At 57.8% G+C, this 15216-nt stretch overlaps 1 long non-coding RNA gene across 2 annotated transcripts; it reads left to right on the forward strand.

Moving 5' to 3' along the window:
• The first annotated feature begins 9816 nt into the window (after positions 1-9816).
• On the forward strand, positions 9817-14978 carry LOC139046317 (uncharacterized). 2 transcript variants are annotated; one of them, XR_011506177.1, is made up of 3 exons: positions 9817-11005; positions 11726-12094; positions 14575-14978. It is a non-coding gene; the product is annotated as an uncharacterized lncRNA (long non-coding RNA). The 2 variants fall into 2 exon arrangements; XR_011506176.1 differs by having other exon boundaries at positions 9818-10640; positions 10795-12094; positions 14575-14972.
• The last annotated feature ends 238 nt before the right edge of the window (positions 14979-15216 follow it).

Raw genomic sequence — 15216 nt, forward strand, 5'->3', positions numbered from 1 at the left:
GTCGGGGAAGGCTCCGGAAATCACATCCCGCGGCTCCAGGTGGAGGGAGCACCTCCTGCTTCCAATAAAAAAAATGAGGGTCTGTTGCGTCTGCACAGCGGAGAGCCGGCGCGGCCGCCGTCAGGGGTGCGTTTGCCTGCGTGGGAGCATGCGTGCATGCTCGTGCGTGTTCTCTTTCTGAAACACGACCCCGGAGACCTCATGGGGAGCAGCAACGAATATTTACAACCTCGAGGTTTTTTACCCCCCAAAAAAGTAATTTCGCTGTCTGGTTATTAAATCTATTTTTATTGCTACAAAAATGCCTCCCATCGTTAAGATGAGGGGCGCCTGGTGCTCACGGGGATTGCGATTCAGCCCCTGCTGTGGCCCCCTGTTCTGAGGAGGGGCGGTTGTGGGGCTCCTGGCCTCGTGGCTGGGACACTGACATCCTCCGGTCGTCACAGAGAGAGTGTGGGGTGCAGCTTCTCAGGCAGCTGTGGGTGGATGGGGTGCTGGGGCTGGGCCACCCTCAAACCCGGACGCCCCCTCTGGGCTGGGCCTCCTGGCAGCAGAGAATTACGAGGTTTCTTGCTCAGGCTGACAAGCTTTGCCCTGGAGGGCCTCAGGCCAGGGGCCAGGACCCAGTGGCCCTCAGGGGCTCAACACCATGGCAGAGAAGCCCACCTGACCCTGCCCACCAGGGCCGGGAGCCGTCAGCAGGAGGCCTGCCTGTTGGGGGGGCAACTCAGGTGGGCCCCATTGCAGCAGCTGAGACGACGGCCTGGCTCAGGCAGCTGTGGTGCCCTCCACTGTTCTAGGGCATGTGGGCTCCAGCCCGCCGCTGGACGCCAGCACTGGAGCAGCTTGATGCCCCCTGCGCTCCGTGCGCCCCGGCCTCAGCCCTGGAGGACAGCGCGGGGCAGCCCCCGCGGCCGCCTCTGCTCTTGACGCGGCTGGTCCCCCATCTTCCTCCCGTGGAGCGTCAGCATCTCGTGGTCATCAGCATCTGCCCGGTCACCCGGGGATGAGGCTGTCTGGGGCGAGGGTCTGGGTCCCACCTCCGTGCCTGGCCCTGGGGTCAGCCGCGTAGGGCCGAGGACCAGCGCTGCCACATGCTGACGGAACGGGAGCGCCCAGCCCAGGACGCCGGACACAGCCTGACGCCCACAGGCTCCGAAGCCCCTCAAACAGGGGAGAGCGGGTCCCGGGAGCCGTGGGCAGCCGTGCAGTGCAGGCCCCGGCCGGGAGGGCGTGTTCGGAGAGAGCGGTGTTCCTGCTCCAAACACGGGGCGGGGATCTCGTGACACACCCTGTCAGTTTGTCGTGATAACAGAATCTACTGAGCTGTCGCTGGGCACCATTTGCATATATTGATGTAATCCTCACGGCAACCCCACACAGCAGGAACTATTATTATTCCCCTTTGTAGGCGATGAAGAGGAGGCTCAGAGAGGTTAGGGATGTAGCTTAAGGGTGCACAGACCTGGAGGGGCAGAGCTGGGGTTTGACCCCAGGTGCCTCTGTCTCTACATGTCCCCCCTCACATGCACCAAGCCGGTAGTGACCAGGCGCCTTCCATGGGGATTCATTTCACCTCCACAGTGACCCGTGGATGTAGGGTCCATATGTAGCCAAGGCCCCGGGGATGCACAGTCTTTGCACTCACTGTACCCCCTTCTTCTTCTTCTTCTTCTTTTTTTCTTGTGAGGAAGATTGGCCCTGAGCTAGCGTCTGTGCCAATCCTCCTCTATTTTGTATGTGGGGCACCTGCCACGAGCGGCTCGATGAGCCGTGTAGGTGAACTCCGGGCCACTGAAGCAGAGGGCGAGAACTTAACCACTCTGCCACCGGGCGCCGGATGTCCTTCCTTAGGGACTTCTGGTTGTCCCTAGCGTGGAGGCCTGACTCCTCACCTGGCCCCGAGACCCTCACTGCTTGTGCCCCTCTGCCGTCATTGCCCAGCACGGCCTCAGCCCACGTCCCCAGCACCGTGTCTTCCCTCTGGCCTGCAGGTCACCATTTGGTGCTGTAAATCGGGGTCAGGATCCCATCCCGACGGTTAGTGCCCGAGGGTGGGCTCCAGCACCTCGGCCCAGCCTGGCCCCTTCGCTCTTCCATGACCAAATGAACAGTGGCTGGGTGCTGGCTCAGGCGGCCTCTCCCACAACTCATGAGGTAGCCGTGCTTCCTGCTTCACAGATACAAATCCAGGCCCAGAGAGGGTCTGACACTTGTCCATGGCCACACAGCTCGGAGGGCAAGCCAGGTTAGCTCAGGGCTCTGGGCATTGCTCTCCAGCCCGTCGGGTCTGTACACAGGAGAAGAGCAGGATGGGACAGACGAGGTGGCAAAGACTCCTTCCTGCTTACAGCCCCTCGGGGTCTGGTCCAGCGGCTGGAAACGCCATGGAATGCCTTCTAACTGTTTCATCCCTAGCCCATAAAAGGGGCCTGGGGCACCATCCAGCCCTCCTGACACTCCCAGGCCCCGCTCGGCCGTCCCCTCAGCCCTGTGCTCAGCCCACCCTGGGCTGCACCTCCGGAGCTGGGCCTGGGCGGGCCTCCAGGACCCACAGACCATTTTCACTGCGGCGGTCAGGACACTGTGGTCGAACAAGGGGGACTGGCGTCCACGGTGGACAGAAGGGCCGGCTCAGGACCTCGAGGGTGCTGGAGTGGGCACCACGGCACGTGCTCGGCAGTGCCCACGAAGCCCCCTTCCCTGCTTCGTCGCCCTCTGCTCCTGCGCCCCGTCCACAGGCGGAAGTCAGTCATGGGACCTGGACCGGAAGCAGCTCAGGTTGCTCACGGCGGCAATGGGAAAGTCATTCATTCATTCCTTCATTTCCGAGAGCAGAACTCCCTCTTCCCAGGTGCCGCACAGCCCTGGGGCAGACAGTGGGCGTCCCACATGGCCCTTGGGTGGATAGTGGGCGTCCCGCACGGCCTTCAGGCATACAGTAAGCGTCTGGCACGGCCCTGGGGCACACAGCAGGTGCCCTGCACAGCCCCAGAAGGAGTGAATGCCGTGGGTCGTGAGGACACTTGGATGGACTCTGCCTCCTCCTCCTTCTTCTCCACTGAGAGCCAGGTTCTTCAAGCCTGAAGTCAGACCATACCTTTTCCTAACCAGTAAACGTGGGGCCGGGCAGCCCGTGTGTCTTCCTTCACTCCTTGGTTCCTTCCACAAAGAGATCTTGAGGGTCTTCTGGAATACGCGGGGCGCTCTACTCGAAGCGGGGATCAGAGTGGTGGCTGGGGGTGGACAGCTCCCGCCTGGGCAGACTCCCCGGTCTGTGGGGGAGACAGGCCGGAGCGAAGTCCCATAACGACCCTGGCGAGAAGCAGACAGCTTCGGAGCTGTGCATCAGAGCTTAGAGGGAATCCAAGCCGCTGAACCGCTCCGGGCCGGGGAGCTTTTCCAGGTGACGGTGGATCAGAGCCCGGCGTCGTCTGCCCCGGGGGAGGGAGCGAGGCGAGCCAGCGTGCCAGCCCCACGGCCGCCCGCCCGCTCCCGGGTCTGGGCCCCTCGGCTGCTTGCTCTGGGTCACAGCGTGAAAACAATGAAAACCAGGTCATGTGGCACCAAACACACTTTGGTCTTCAATTAAATTTCCTTTCAAAGCAAAAGCAGCTCCAAGATGGCTGTCTTCACTTTCCTTTGTGTTCTAGAACTTGGTGACAAAACGGACATTTTGAGGGACATGTCAACCAGCCCTTGGCTGTGCTGCTGCTGCTGGCCCTGCTCATGCTCAGCTGCACCCCGTGGCCGAGGGCAGCGCCCACCCAGGCGTGCACGGCTCCTCACTCTGGTGTGTCCCCAGCAGGCCATCCCCAGCCATTACGTTGTATTGTAGTGCAGTATATTATATTATAATACATTAGATTACATTATATTTATTATACTCTCGTGTGCACTGGCAATCAGTACTTTTAACCACGTGGTCGTCCACGCTGGAAAATCAAAGGCATGTCAGAGGGCACATGTGTTTCTCCCTCTACGTGCCTTCCTGGCAGCATCAGGACCACCTGACCCGACACCCCTCGGTCACCGTAGTTCCCTTCCCAAGAGGAGCCGGGAGGACTCGGTGCCCCGTTAACTTTCCATTCTGGCACTGTCCTCTCTTGCCTAGCAGAGCGCTGGGCTGACCTCGTGTCCCCACTGGAGGGCCAGGGGCCGAGGGCTGGAGCCCCCGAGTGAGCACCAGCTGCTTTGGGTCCTGGGGGTAGGGCTCGCCGCATGGATCTGAGTTTCCCCGGATCTTCTTGGAGGAGGGGCTGAGAGTATACAAGCTGGGGCTGGGGCATGTTTGGGGACAGGGACGGCTGGCGCCGGGCTGTCCTTCAGCCACCTCAGGGCAGGTTGGCGCCCTCGTGGCCTGTGCACAGCGGGCGGTGCTGACTCCAGTCCCGACGGTGCCTCTCCAGTGCATCCTCCGGGGCCGCCTGGCTGCCACATCAGGCTCTTCCTCCAGCTGGACTTCTGCCTGGACGGGTCAGCTCACAGCCTCCCTGGACGACAAGGACCTTCTCCCCAAGTCCACCCCGTGCCCAGAAACTAGGTTTATAAGGCTAAAGAAGGAGGCGATGGAGACGGAAGAGAGGAGTGAGGCCAAATCAGGAAACCTGACCTCATTTTTGAGTTTTCAAAGGGTTAGTCTAAAATATAGCCAGAAAACGTCAAAACATGAAAACCTCCTCGGCAGCTCCTTTTTTGCCAAAGGGAAGGCATTTTTAGCCCTCAGCCGGGTGTCCCAGCTTTTCCCAGTGTCTGCTGGTGGAGTAGGACTGTGGAGGGCTGCTTTCAGGGTTTCAATTTAAGCTTCTTCGGTTTGCCTGCGATGTTTCTGAATTCGTGTTTTAGACGCTGGCAGGTTTACAAGGGCCCCGAGTCCCGCGCACATCAGCTCTGCCAGGCCGTACAAGACACGGAGTAATTTCTGTCGGGAGCTGACAACGTCTGTGAAGGATGCTTTACAAGCCTGGGAATTGAGGGCCTGACTGCTCCTCGGGAGCACAGACAGCAGCGGAGTTAACTGCTTCTGCAAAAGCCTGAGGTTCCACCAAGGACAGGCAGCCCGGGCACGCACACTTTGCCCCTTGGAATCCAGCACGTTTGGGGAGCTGTTTTAGGTTACTGGAAAGGCCGTCCACACCTTCCAGCATTTTCTTCCTTGTCATTTACGGGCAGATTTAAGTGCGTCCCATCTTTCAGTGTTTTTCATCTTGGTTGAGAAATGTCATGGGAAAACCAGGCTCAGTGTTTATATAACATCAAAATGCACCCCCCGCCCGACCTCACTTACACACACTCTTCCCTCCGTAAGGATTTAACAAATGAACCAAACAAATCAGGATGCCCAGGTACATCTGAATTTCGGAGAAACAACAACAAATAATTTTTTACTACAAGTCCGCCCCATGCAATATTTAGGACATGCCTACACGAACAAAATTATTCGTTGTTGCTCTGAAATTCAGATTTAACAGGGAGTCGTGCAATTTATCTGGCAGCCCGGCTCACAGCCCACACCCACCCACGGACACTCTGTGATCGCATTGGACCAGCTGCCTCCTCCGGGTACCCACGCCCGGGGGCCGTCATGCCCCACCCGAGAGTCCACAAACGGGGCTTCCAAAGGCCCAGGGGATGAGGACCCTGGAATCGGGGAGGACCTTATGTGAAGTTCATGTTTCTGGGGCCGGGGGCCAGTCCCGACAGCTTCTGAAAAGGGATCTGCAGTTCACGGGAGGGGGGCAACCACAGAGGGGCATGGGGGTGACTGAGGCGTGGACGGCAGGCTGGACCTGCGCCTCCTTGGGCTGTTTCTCATGGGAGGCCAGTGGGCAGACTCATCCAGCTGCCTAAACTCCTAAACCCCAGCGACATCTTTGGGGAGGGGAGGTCCACGTGCTGGGCCATGATCCCCACTTGGGACTGGGGGCTGAGGCCCAAGACTAACATGCCAGATGGGGAAACTGAGGCCAGAGCGAGCCAGGAGCCTGCCAGTGTGTGGAGGGAGGCCAGTGTGAATGGACAGCAGAACCAGGACCCTGCTCAGGAGACGGTGAGGCCCAGCACCTCTCTAAGGTGAGCTGGGCCTGACCTCAGGGCCTTGCCCCCTTCTCCCCCAGGGCCGAGCCACGGTGGGGCTCAGTTTCCCTTTCTGCTCCCTGCCTGGCCCTGCATCCCAGGGACCCTTGTGCTCAGACTCAGGTCCAGGCTGTCACACCAGCTCCGAGTTTCCATGGCCACTGTAACAAGTTCCCACAAATGCGGGAGCTCAACACAATGCGAATTTACTCTCTTACAGCTCTGTAGGTCAGAAATCCACGAGGGGCCTCTCTGGGCTGCCGTCACGGCTTCGCAGGGCTGGTTCCTTCCAGAGGTGCCGGGGAGAGTCTGTTTTCTTGCCTTTCCGTGCTCTCCGGCTGGCGGCCCCTCCCTCCGTCTTCCTCACAGCCATCGCTCTGACTCTGCCTTCCGCCAGCCTCTTCCACGTTTAAGGATCCTTGTGATTACATGGAGGTCCTCCGTGTAGCCCGATTGTCACTCTTGTGAGGTTGGCTGATCAGCAGCCTTCATTCCACCTGCAACCTTAATGCCCCGAGGCTGCGGGCCCTGGGGATTAGGACATGGGCATCATGGGGCCATTTTTCTGCTACTAGCAGGTCGGTGAGTAACCTCATGGAGCCTCAGTTTCCCGTTCTGTAAAATGAGGGCAGTGACACCCACCTGAGAGGATTCTAGGGTTGATGGGAAACAAGGTCCGTCCGTCGCCCAGCGCAGCTCGTGGCACATACAAGGCTCTGGATGGATGACCGTTGCTGTTCCATTCTCACAGGAGAGGGGGGGCGTGGCCCGGCCATGGCCAGTCTGACTTCCAGACACAAGGCAGCAAGTGCCACGAGAGCAGAGGCCACCGAACCTGGGCACAGAATCTGGTGCTCAGTGGGTGGGATGGAGTGAATGAATGAATGAATGAATGATGGCTTGTTCGTGGGGCAGGTACACGCGAGGTGAGCATTTGTATTGGAGGGGGAGTGAATGTTTTGGGGTGAGGAAAGAGGAATTTGAGGATCCTGGAGCCCCCCACACCTGCCTCTAATCCTACACCAGGGGTGGGGGTGGGGGCCTTGGTTTTTCTTGGGGAAGGGCCATGTCTAAAGGCCCAGGTTTCCTCTGCTCCCTCAAACACCCTTCTTCCCCACAGAAGACACTTATGTCACCAGGGTGGCAGCATGCCCAGCAGCCACACACCAGCTCCCAGACCCACGGACACTGGCAGGATCTGAACGAACCCCAAGAAAGCAGCGCATTGCAACCAAAGCCGCTGATCTCACTTGTCGGGGACAAAATGGCCTGAGCATGTGCACTGACCACCACCCACTCTCAGCAGGGCTCAGAGGTCCTTTGCCCTGGGGGTTCCATCCTTCGGGCACCTGGAGCCTGGTGCGGGTGCTTGGTCTTGCTGCCGTGGGTCTGCCCTGCTGCCTGCTGTGGCCCTGACCTCCTGCTGAAATGAGGACCCACTGAAGGGCGGGATGGTGGGACGGGGCCCTGGCGAGAGGCTGCTGTTCTGGCCTCCAGAGGAAAAGCTGATTTCCCGCGGCAGCTGCAACCTGGCCTGGCAGAGCCTGGCGAGTGGCCTTCTGGCCGGGCCCCCACCACGAGCTTCGCTGGGCAGTGCCAGCTGCTTTCCTTCCGGGGCGAGGCTGGTGGGGCCACCCCTTCATCGGAGCCCGCTGGCGTGCGTGGAGCCAATGCCTGTGGAGGTTTGGTGTGCAGTCCCCGGGGGAGGGCTGGGAGGGGACAAGGATTCTCACCTTGTCTCTGCCACCACCTTCCTCTGGGACCAGGCCGCTCTCCCAGGCCCACCGACTCGTCATTGCTCCTGCAAACACTTAGCGAACCCCTGCTTTTGTGCCAGAAATCGCACCAGGCGTTGGCCATGTGACCCCGACTGCAGACCTGCCTCCCCGTCAACCCCAAAGCAGCCTCCCGGAGCAGCGTGGGCAGGGCTGGTATAGAGGCCCAACCGGGGGCTTCTCCAGGACGGACTCGCAGTGGCTGCCTGTGCCGAGGAGGATGCTGAGGGCGAGCCTGGGCTTCTGCTGGAATCTCGCGGATGTGTTCCTGGACAGTGAAGCTGGATGTGGGGGTGCTTTCAATCCACGGACGAGAGGCCGCCTTTACCGCCCCAGGCTGACCTTGGCCTCGGTCCTGACTCTGTGCCAGCTGCTTCCCTCTTCTTGCAGAGTAAAGGCGAAACTCCTTGATGTGCTACGTGGCTGTCTCTCCCGTCTGACCCCGGCTTCCCTTCGCATCCTCACCTTGGTCTCTCCCGTCCTGCATCCTGCTCATTGCCAGCTGATTCTCTCTGCTGTTCCTTCCCTGTGCATGCACCAGTCCTCCTGCAGCCGTGTGCTCACGGTGAGGTCCCCACCCGCTGGGGGGCCGTCCAGCACCCATTCCGTGAAAGCTGGTGTCCCATTGGAGGACAGAGGGTTCCCTCAGGAGCTTTGGAAAGGGACCATTTACAGAGGTGTGTGGTGAAGGGCAAACGCAGGGGAGAATGCAGGAACCTGGGGGAGCTGCAGACCAGCTGTCCCCGTCCTAGGACCCATGGCACAAGGCGGGTGGGGCACGTCCCAGGGCTCAGGAGAAGGCCCACAAAGCAGGCCGGGCTGCAGGACACTGACTGTGAGGGCCAGGGCCGTGGGCCCCCTGGGGAGGGACACAGAGATGAAGTCCCTGACCACACGCCCTCCCTCCCTCCTATCGTGGCCTGGATTCCGCATCAGCCAAATCCACCTGGAGGCAGGGAGCTCGGCGTTCGTTTGGGGACTGGTGCACGCCTGCCTCCTGGGATGGGCAGAGGGGGCTCTGGAGGGAGACGGGAGGGACTCTGCTCATATTGCCACTGCTCTGTTGGGCTCAGTGGGCTGCTTGTTCCCCAGTGGAAGTGTCAGCTCCCTCCAGAATGTGGGCTGGGGGTCCCATCCCAGGCAGCCCTGTTTTCCTTGAGGCCTGGGGCCCAGCCCCATGTCCCCCCACTGCGGTCTGGGTGGGAGCATCTGACTGGCGGAGTCCAGGTCGTGGACTGACCCCAGCTGCCAGGGAAGTGGGGCATCGCATGCCCGCTGCTTCCAGTTCCTTTGACGGGAGGCAGGATGCCCCGGCCCTGGAGGGGGTCCCAGCTGGGCAGCCGAGATGGAGGGTCGGCCCTCACCATCTACCACAGCCATGACGGCCCTGCACCGTGGTGTGACCTTGGGTGAGGGTCCTGCAGGTGCTCACCCTACAGGCTATTTCTTAAGCTAACCCCCTGCCCCGGGATTCTCAAAGCCCTCTTGTGCCCTGCAATAAACTCTCTCCCATCATGAAAGCTAGAGTGGATTCTGTTTTCTGCAACTGAATCTTGGTAAATACAGCTCCTAAAGAATGACAAAGTTCACTATTTCGTCTGTTGCTCACCCTTCATCCCAAATCTACACTTCTGTGAAAAGGTTCCCACCAGATTCCCCTCAAACCATTCACCCTCCCCAGAGGGGTCATCCTAGGTGCCATCAGCCCCGTGGCCGGCTCAGGTCCACGGTCGTTTCCTGCCCTGCCTCCATCTTCCGTAACTGTGGGCTCGTTGCCTCCCACACCACCGTCCGCGAACCTTCCCACGGAGTTCTTCCTGCGCGCATGTCTGTCTCTGGCCAAATTTCCCTTTTTATAAAAATCATATTGGATTAGGGCCAATGACCTCATCTTAACGCAACGACATCTGCAAAAACTCTTTCCAAATAAAGTCACATTCCCAGGGATGGGGGTGTGGACCTCAACATCTTTTTTGGGAGGATACAATTTAACTCCAAACAGAGGCTGAACATTGTTGACTGTAGTTGGAAAACTGGGCACCCCACAGTGGTGGGCGTCAGGTCAGCCCCGAAGGGTGAGTTCTCGTCGTTTCTTCCAGGTGTAGCCTTCGTTCCTGCCGCTAAGGCCACTTAGCATGTGGGCCACTGGACAGACACTGGAGGCGCTGGAGCTGGAGGCCAGCAGACGGCCATGGGGGAGTCGTCTTGTCCACCTGACTGCTGAGAAGGACCTCCTTCCACTGAGACCTTCGGGCGAGCTCTCCCATTGGGCATGACAGCACTGCCGTGTCGCATAGTCCAGAACGCGCCAGTCATGGAGAATACGATGCTGGAGGTGGATGATGTGGCTCTGGACGCAGGTACGTTCACCCTCTGGCCCATTTTGAGAAAACTGTCCACACGTCTCTTCCCCAAAACTCCTCGTCACCAGCCTTCCAGCCTTGTCCTCCCCAGTCCCTGAGTGTTTGGCCAAGCCGTGAGCCCAGCCAGGAGTCCCTGCGGACCCTCACCCAGGGCCTCCTCAGCTCCCAGGAAGCATCGCTTGAAGTTCTGTCCCACTAGAGCGTTTCCCGTCTTCACGTGCAGTACGAAGAATAATGTTCCCCCACAGATGCCCACACCCTCGTCCCCAGCCCCGTGAATCTGTCACATGGCAGCAGGGACTGTGCAGACGTGATTAAGGTCATGGACCTTGAGATGGGGGCGTTAGCCTGGATTACGTGTCCTGATGTCACCACAAGGACCCTTAGAAGTGAAAGAAGAGGGCAGAGGAGTTAGAGACACGACTAGGTAGGAGGATGCGAAGGGTGGGGGAGAATTGACCTGTGGCTGCCAGCTTGGGAGGAGGAAGGGGCCACCAGCCGGGGAGGCTGACCGGCCTCTGGAAGCCGGCAGTGGCCCTCAGCCAACAGCAGCAAAGCAGAGGGATCTGTCCTTCCAACAGAAGGAGCTGAATTCCGCCAACACCCTGAACGAGCAAAGAAGCGGCGTCTCCTCCAGAGCATGAAGCAAGGGCTGTGGTCCAGCCAATGCCTGGAGTTGGCCTGTGGGACTCTGAGCAGAGAAACCAGCCTGACCTGCTGGACTTCCAACCCTGGGACTGTAGGATATTATATTCGTGTTGTCTGCAGCTGCTAAATTCGTGGCAGCAATAGGTAACTGATACAACCGTCCTTCGCGGCCGTGCTGAAGGGCCCCGGTGATATGCTCAAGTGTTTTGTGGGCTCTTAGACCTCTGCGGGGCCTTAGAAGCTATCTTTTTCCTGCCTGAGGAGGATAATCCTCCCCTGGCAATGTAGCGTACTGGTTAGCATAAGCCTTGGAGCCAGATGAACTTGAGTGCAAATCCTGACGCCTCACTCACTACCTATGTGGCCTCGACGAGTTTCCAGATTGCCCTGTGCCTCAGGGTTCGCACCTGTAAAATGGGAGCAATCGTAGCAGCTGAGCATTCAGTAAGGGGAAGCATGCACAGTGCTCAGCACAGGGCCTGGCCCTGGGCAGGTCAGGGGACAGCAGTGGTTACGATTATTACAGCATTTCTGAGTGGTGGTTGTCTGGTCTGGTGAATCACCTCCAGGCCCGAGACACTTGCTCTCTTATGAGATGAGCAAGGTAAACACCTTCTGTCTACACGTGGCCTATGAGGGTTCTGGGGTGGGTGTGAGAAGGACAAGGGGTCAGGCCTGGCTTTGGTACAGACTGGCTAAGATACTGGGTAGGCCATGGTCCTTCCTTCTTTCTGGGCCTCAATTTCTCCTCTGTGAAATGAGAGAGTTGGCTCTAACTTCCCTTTCTGGTTTTGAGATTTTGTGATTCTGTGAATTCAGGTCAGAGCTACACTGTTGATCTCACATGTAATTATTTTTTCTCAGGATTACACATTCTTGAATAAAAATGAAATAAGACCTTCAGAAAAACTGATGAAATACTTTTTGACCTAACATTAATATGCCACACTGAAGGCAGGAAAATGAATCAGTAAGATTAAAGACGTGGGGAGCCCAGGAGTATAAGCACCGGGCCGGAGCGAGACGGCAGAGCGAGGCGGGGGCTGGCTGTTTCCATGTATATTTATTTGCTCTGACATTAGTGCATTAAGCTGGTGCATATGTAATTTCATATAAAAACTAACACCAGTGGAATATTCCTCTGCTCGCACATGCCGCTCTCATCGGCGGAGCCATCGCGTGGACACGGGAGGTGCCCTGCTCCCCCAAATCCATCCCGGGGTGGAGGTGCAGGTGAGTGGCAGGGTGTCTGGGAGGGAGATAGACAGGGTGGGAGGAAGGAAGTCAGGCGGGGGCCAGAAGACACAGTGGGAGGGACAAGGGGCCGTTCTGCTCCCCCAACTCCAACGGCCACCGGCAGTCCCTGTGCTGCAGGGACCAGGGTGATGGTCACGGCCCAGGTCACGTCAGAGGAGTGTGACAGGTTTCGAGGGGAGGGACGTGTGGGTGGGCTGGCGTCTCTGCCTCCAGGGATTCAAGCCACTGCCCCTCCTGCCAGGCAAGACCCTTGGTAATGGCATTTGGAAAGAGGTCAGGGGGCTGTGGAGACCCTGCCTGGGCTGACCCAGCTCCCATTGTCAGGTGCTCAGAGAAATCCGCCTACCTGGCTGGGGGGGTCCTTGGGCTCCGGGTGACCTGACCCTCCTGAAGATGGACCCTCCTTGAGGAGTGGTGGAGCCAGAGGGCTTAGCTGTGCCCGCTGGGGTTCCAGCACTGGGACGGACAGAGCGGAGCTGGCTGCTCTGCTGCTCTGGCACCTTTAAAACTCAGCCCTGACTGAGTACACGCCAGTGACTGAGTTAGCCCAAGGGTCTGAGCGGGGTAGACCTTGCCTCCGTCCAGGGGCTCAGAGTCCTGCCGGAGAAGGCAGAGGTGGGGGTTGGGGGTGACAATAAAGAGCAGAAAGTGAGAGAGGCCTGACGGAGGGCCCAGGGAAGAGATGCATCAAGCTGGGGCTTACAGGCTGGGCAGGGCACACTCTCCCCATGGACTATGGGGGACACCGAGGGTGGGCCCAGAGGGTTACTTATAGGATGTGCTTCCAGGAGCAGGAGAGGCTGAGAGAGACAGGTGGAGGGGGCAAGACAGACTGGGCGGGGGGCCGTCAGAGACCATCGCCCCATTGCAAGGGACCAACCCTGGGGTCTCCCAGGCAGACCCTTCCTTGGGCTGCATGCAGAAGCAGGGCCAGCCCAGGGTGGGCAGGACAGCACAGGGCACACACTGCCAGGGGGCACCCACTCTTGGGGTCAGCACCCGACAACCAGAACCCCTTGCATTTTGCACCCGATGCTGCCCCTGCCTCACCCAGTCGGCCTAGTTCTCGGCACAGGTTCTGAGTCTGACGTGAGTTCAGATCCCAACCTCAGTGTGTGACCTCAGGCAAGTGATGGAGCCCCCATCTGCAAAGCAGGGTCAACAATGCTACAGCTGGGAGTGGCAGGCTGCTGGCGCTGTCTGGAAGGACCTGGCACAGAGCCCTCACTAATGGCAGGGGCTACCCCTGGGTTATAAGTCACGTTGTCGCCATGGTTACTGCTGTCAGTGTCCCAGGACTCACCAGTGCCTTCCTGAGGGCGTGGCCTCGCCACCTGCTGCAGGCCCTGCGCTCCCGGGCCCTCTGCGGGGTGGGGCTTCCCGCAGATCAGCAGCGTGCTCGTGAGCAGAGCTGATGACAGCTGGCACTAATGTTTAACAACCAGATGCTTCCGTGGGATCACGAGTGCGTGGCGCTCTGCTTCGATGTGGTTTTCTATTTTGTAAGTGCATAACAGGTTTCAAAAAGCCTGCTGGCCCACTTCTGACGGCAAAGGAGTTAGGCTCAAAATCCCGATACCAGCAGCACCGGGCCTGGCTGGGGGTGCTTTCTGGATTGACATGAGCTTCCAGCTGCTTCTCTGATCACACCCAGCCTGGCCTACTCCCACAGTCACCACTCGGAGTGTGTGCGTGTGTGTGTAAATGAGCAGGCACACACACACAAGCTCGGAATCTGAGGTCTCTGTCCCAGCTCCTGGGCTGGAGTAGGCTGGCCTCTCCTCTGCCCACTGTCCTTTTGTTCATCAAGAACAGATGCACAAGGTCTCTGCGTTCACACTCAGGAACGTTACATAGCAGCGCGAATGTACGCACTCGAAATATACCCACCGAATCGGAACAGTCTCAAAACCTACGATTAAGTGACAAATGAGGCTACAGAAGAACACACACAGAACAATGCAATTTCTATGAAGCTGTCAAACATACCAACCTCTGGGCTGCTCAGTGACACAATCATCCTTAGCAACATCATCAAGAAACTCACGGGTGGGCCTAACAGCAAATTCAGGATCGCAGTTACGTCCGTGGGATCAGGGCCTCCTCCCTACTTTTAAGTTAAGCAAACAACAGTATCAGAGTGGTTTAAGGATTGAGGCTTAACCGAGTTTGCAGTTTTCATGGGGCACTTGTCAGGCCTGCCTCCAAGCTGTTCACAGGTCAGGAGACAAAAGGGGGCCGGTCTCTGAACGTTTCCTATAACTGCCCTTTTCTTTTTTTAATTAATAGACTATTTTTTTTGGAGCAGTTTTACGTTTACAGGAAAATCGAGCAGATAGTGTAGAGTTCCCATACACGCACCCTCCACCCATTCTTCCCCTATTATTTTATTATTACGTTGAAATAATAGTTTTCTTTGCTGGAACTTTTAAAAAAAATCACACTTTATTTTTTAGAACAGTTTTAGGTTCACAGCAAAATTGAGCAGAAGGCACAGAGCTCTCCCATGGACCTCCCGCCCCAACACACGCGCAGCCTCCCCGACTGTGGACGTCTTCCACGAGAGCCAGGCATTTGCCACAATTGATGAGCCTACACTGACACGTCATCGTCACCCAGAGCCCGCGGTTTCCACTGGGGCTCCCTCCTGGTGTTGTGCAGTCCGTGGGGTGGGACAGTGTATAATGTCCCGTATCCATCGCTTTACGTCATACAGAGCAGTTTCACTGCCCTAGCCCCTGTTATTAAAGCGTCGTGTCAGAGTGATACACTGTTACAATCGATGAGCAAATGTATACTGTCAATATTATATTGTAGAAATAAAAATCAAAGTCAAATGTAGTCTGCAGTTGCAAGAACAATTTCATATCTTGGTTTTGGTAATTATCATGGAGGGAATCATGGTTTTAAACTCAGTTTTTACCTTTCCTTTAACCATCCATGTGGACATTGCGCTTTAGTCACAAAGCGTTGTGCTTGGTTACAGGAAGGGAAGCAGCTTAGCCCGAACCACTAGAAAGAACGCAGGCAAGAACTGGACCATATTCTAGCAGGACACGAAGGAAAAGGAGGAGTGGTCCTTGCTCTCAGATGTCCTC

The sequence above is a fragment of the Equus asinus genome, chromosome 10, assembly GCF_041296235.1.
Source record: "Equus asinus isolate D_3611 breed Donkey chromosome 10, EquAss-T2T_v2, whole genome shotgun sequence".
Classification (NCBI taxonomy): Eukaryota; Metazoa; Chordata; class Mammalia; order Perissodactyla; family Equidae; genus Equus; species Equus asinus.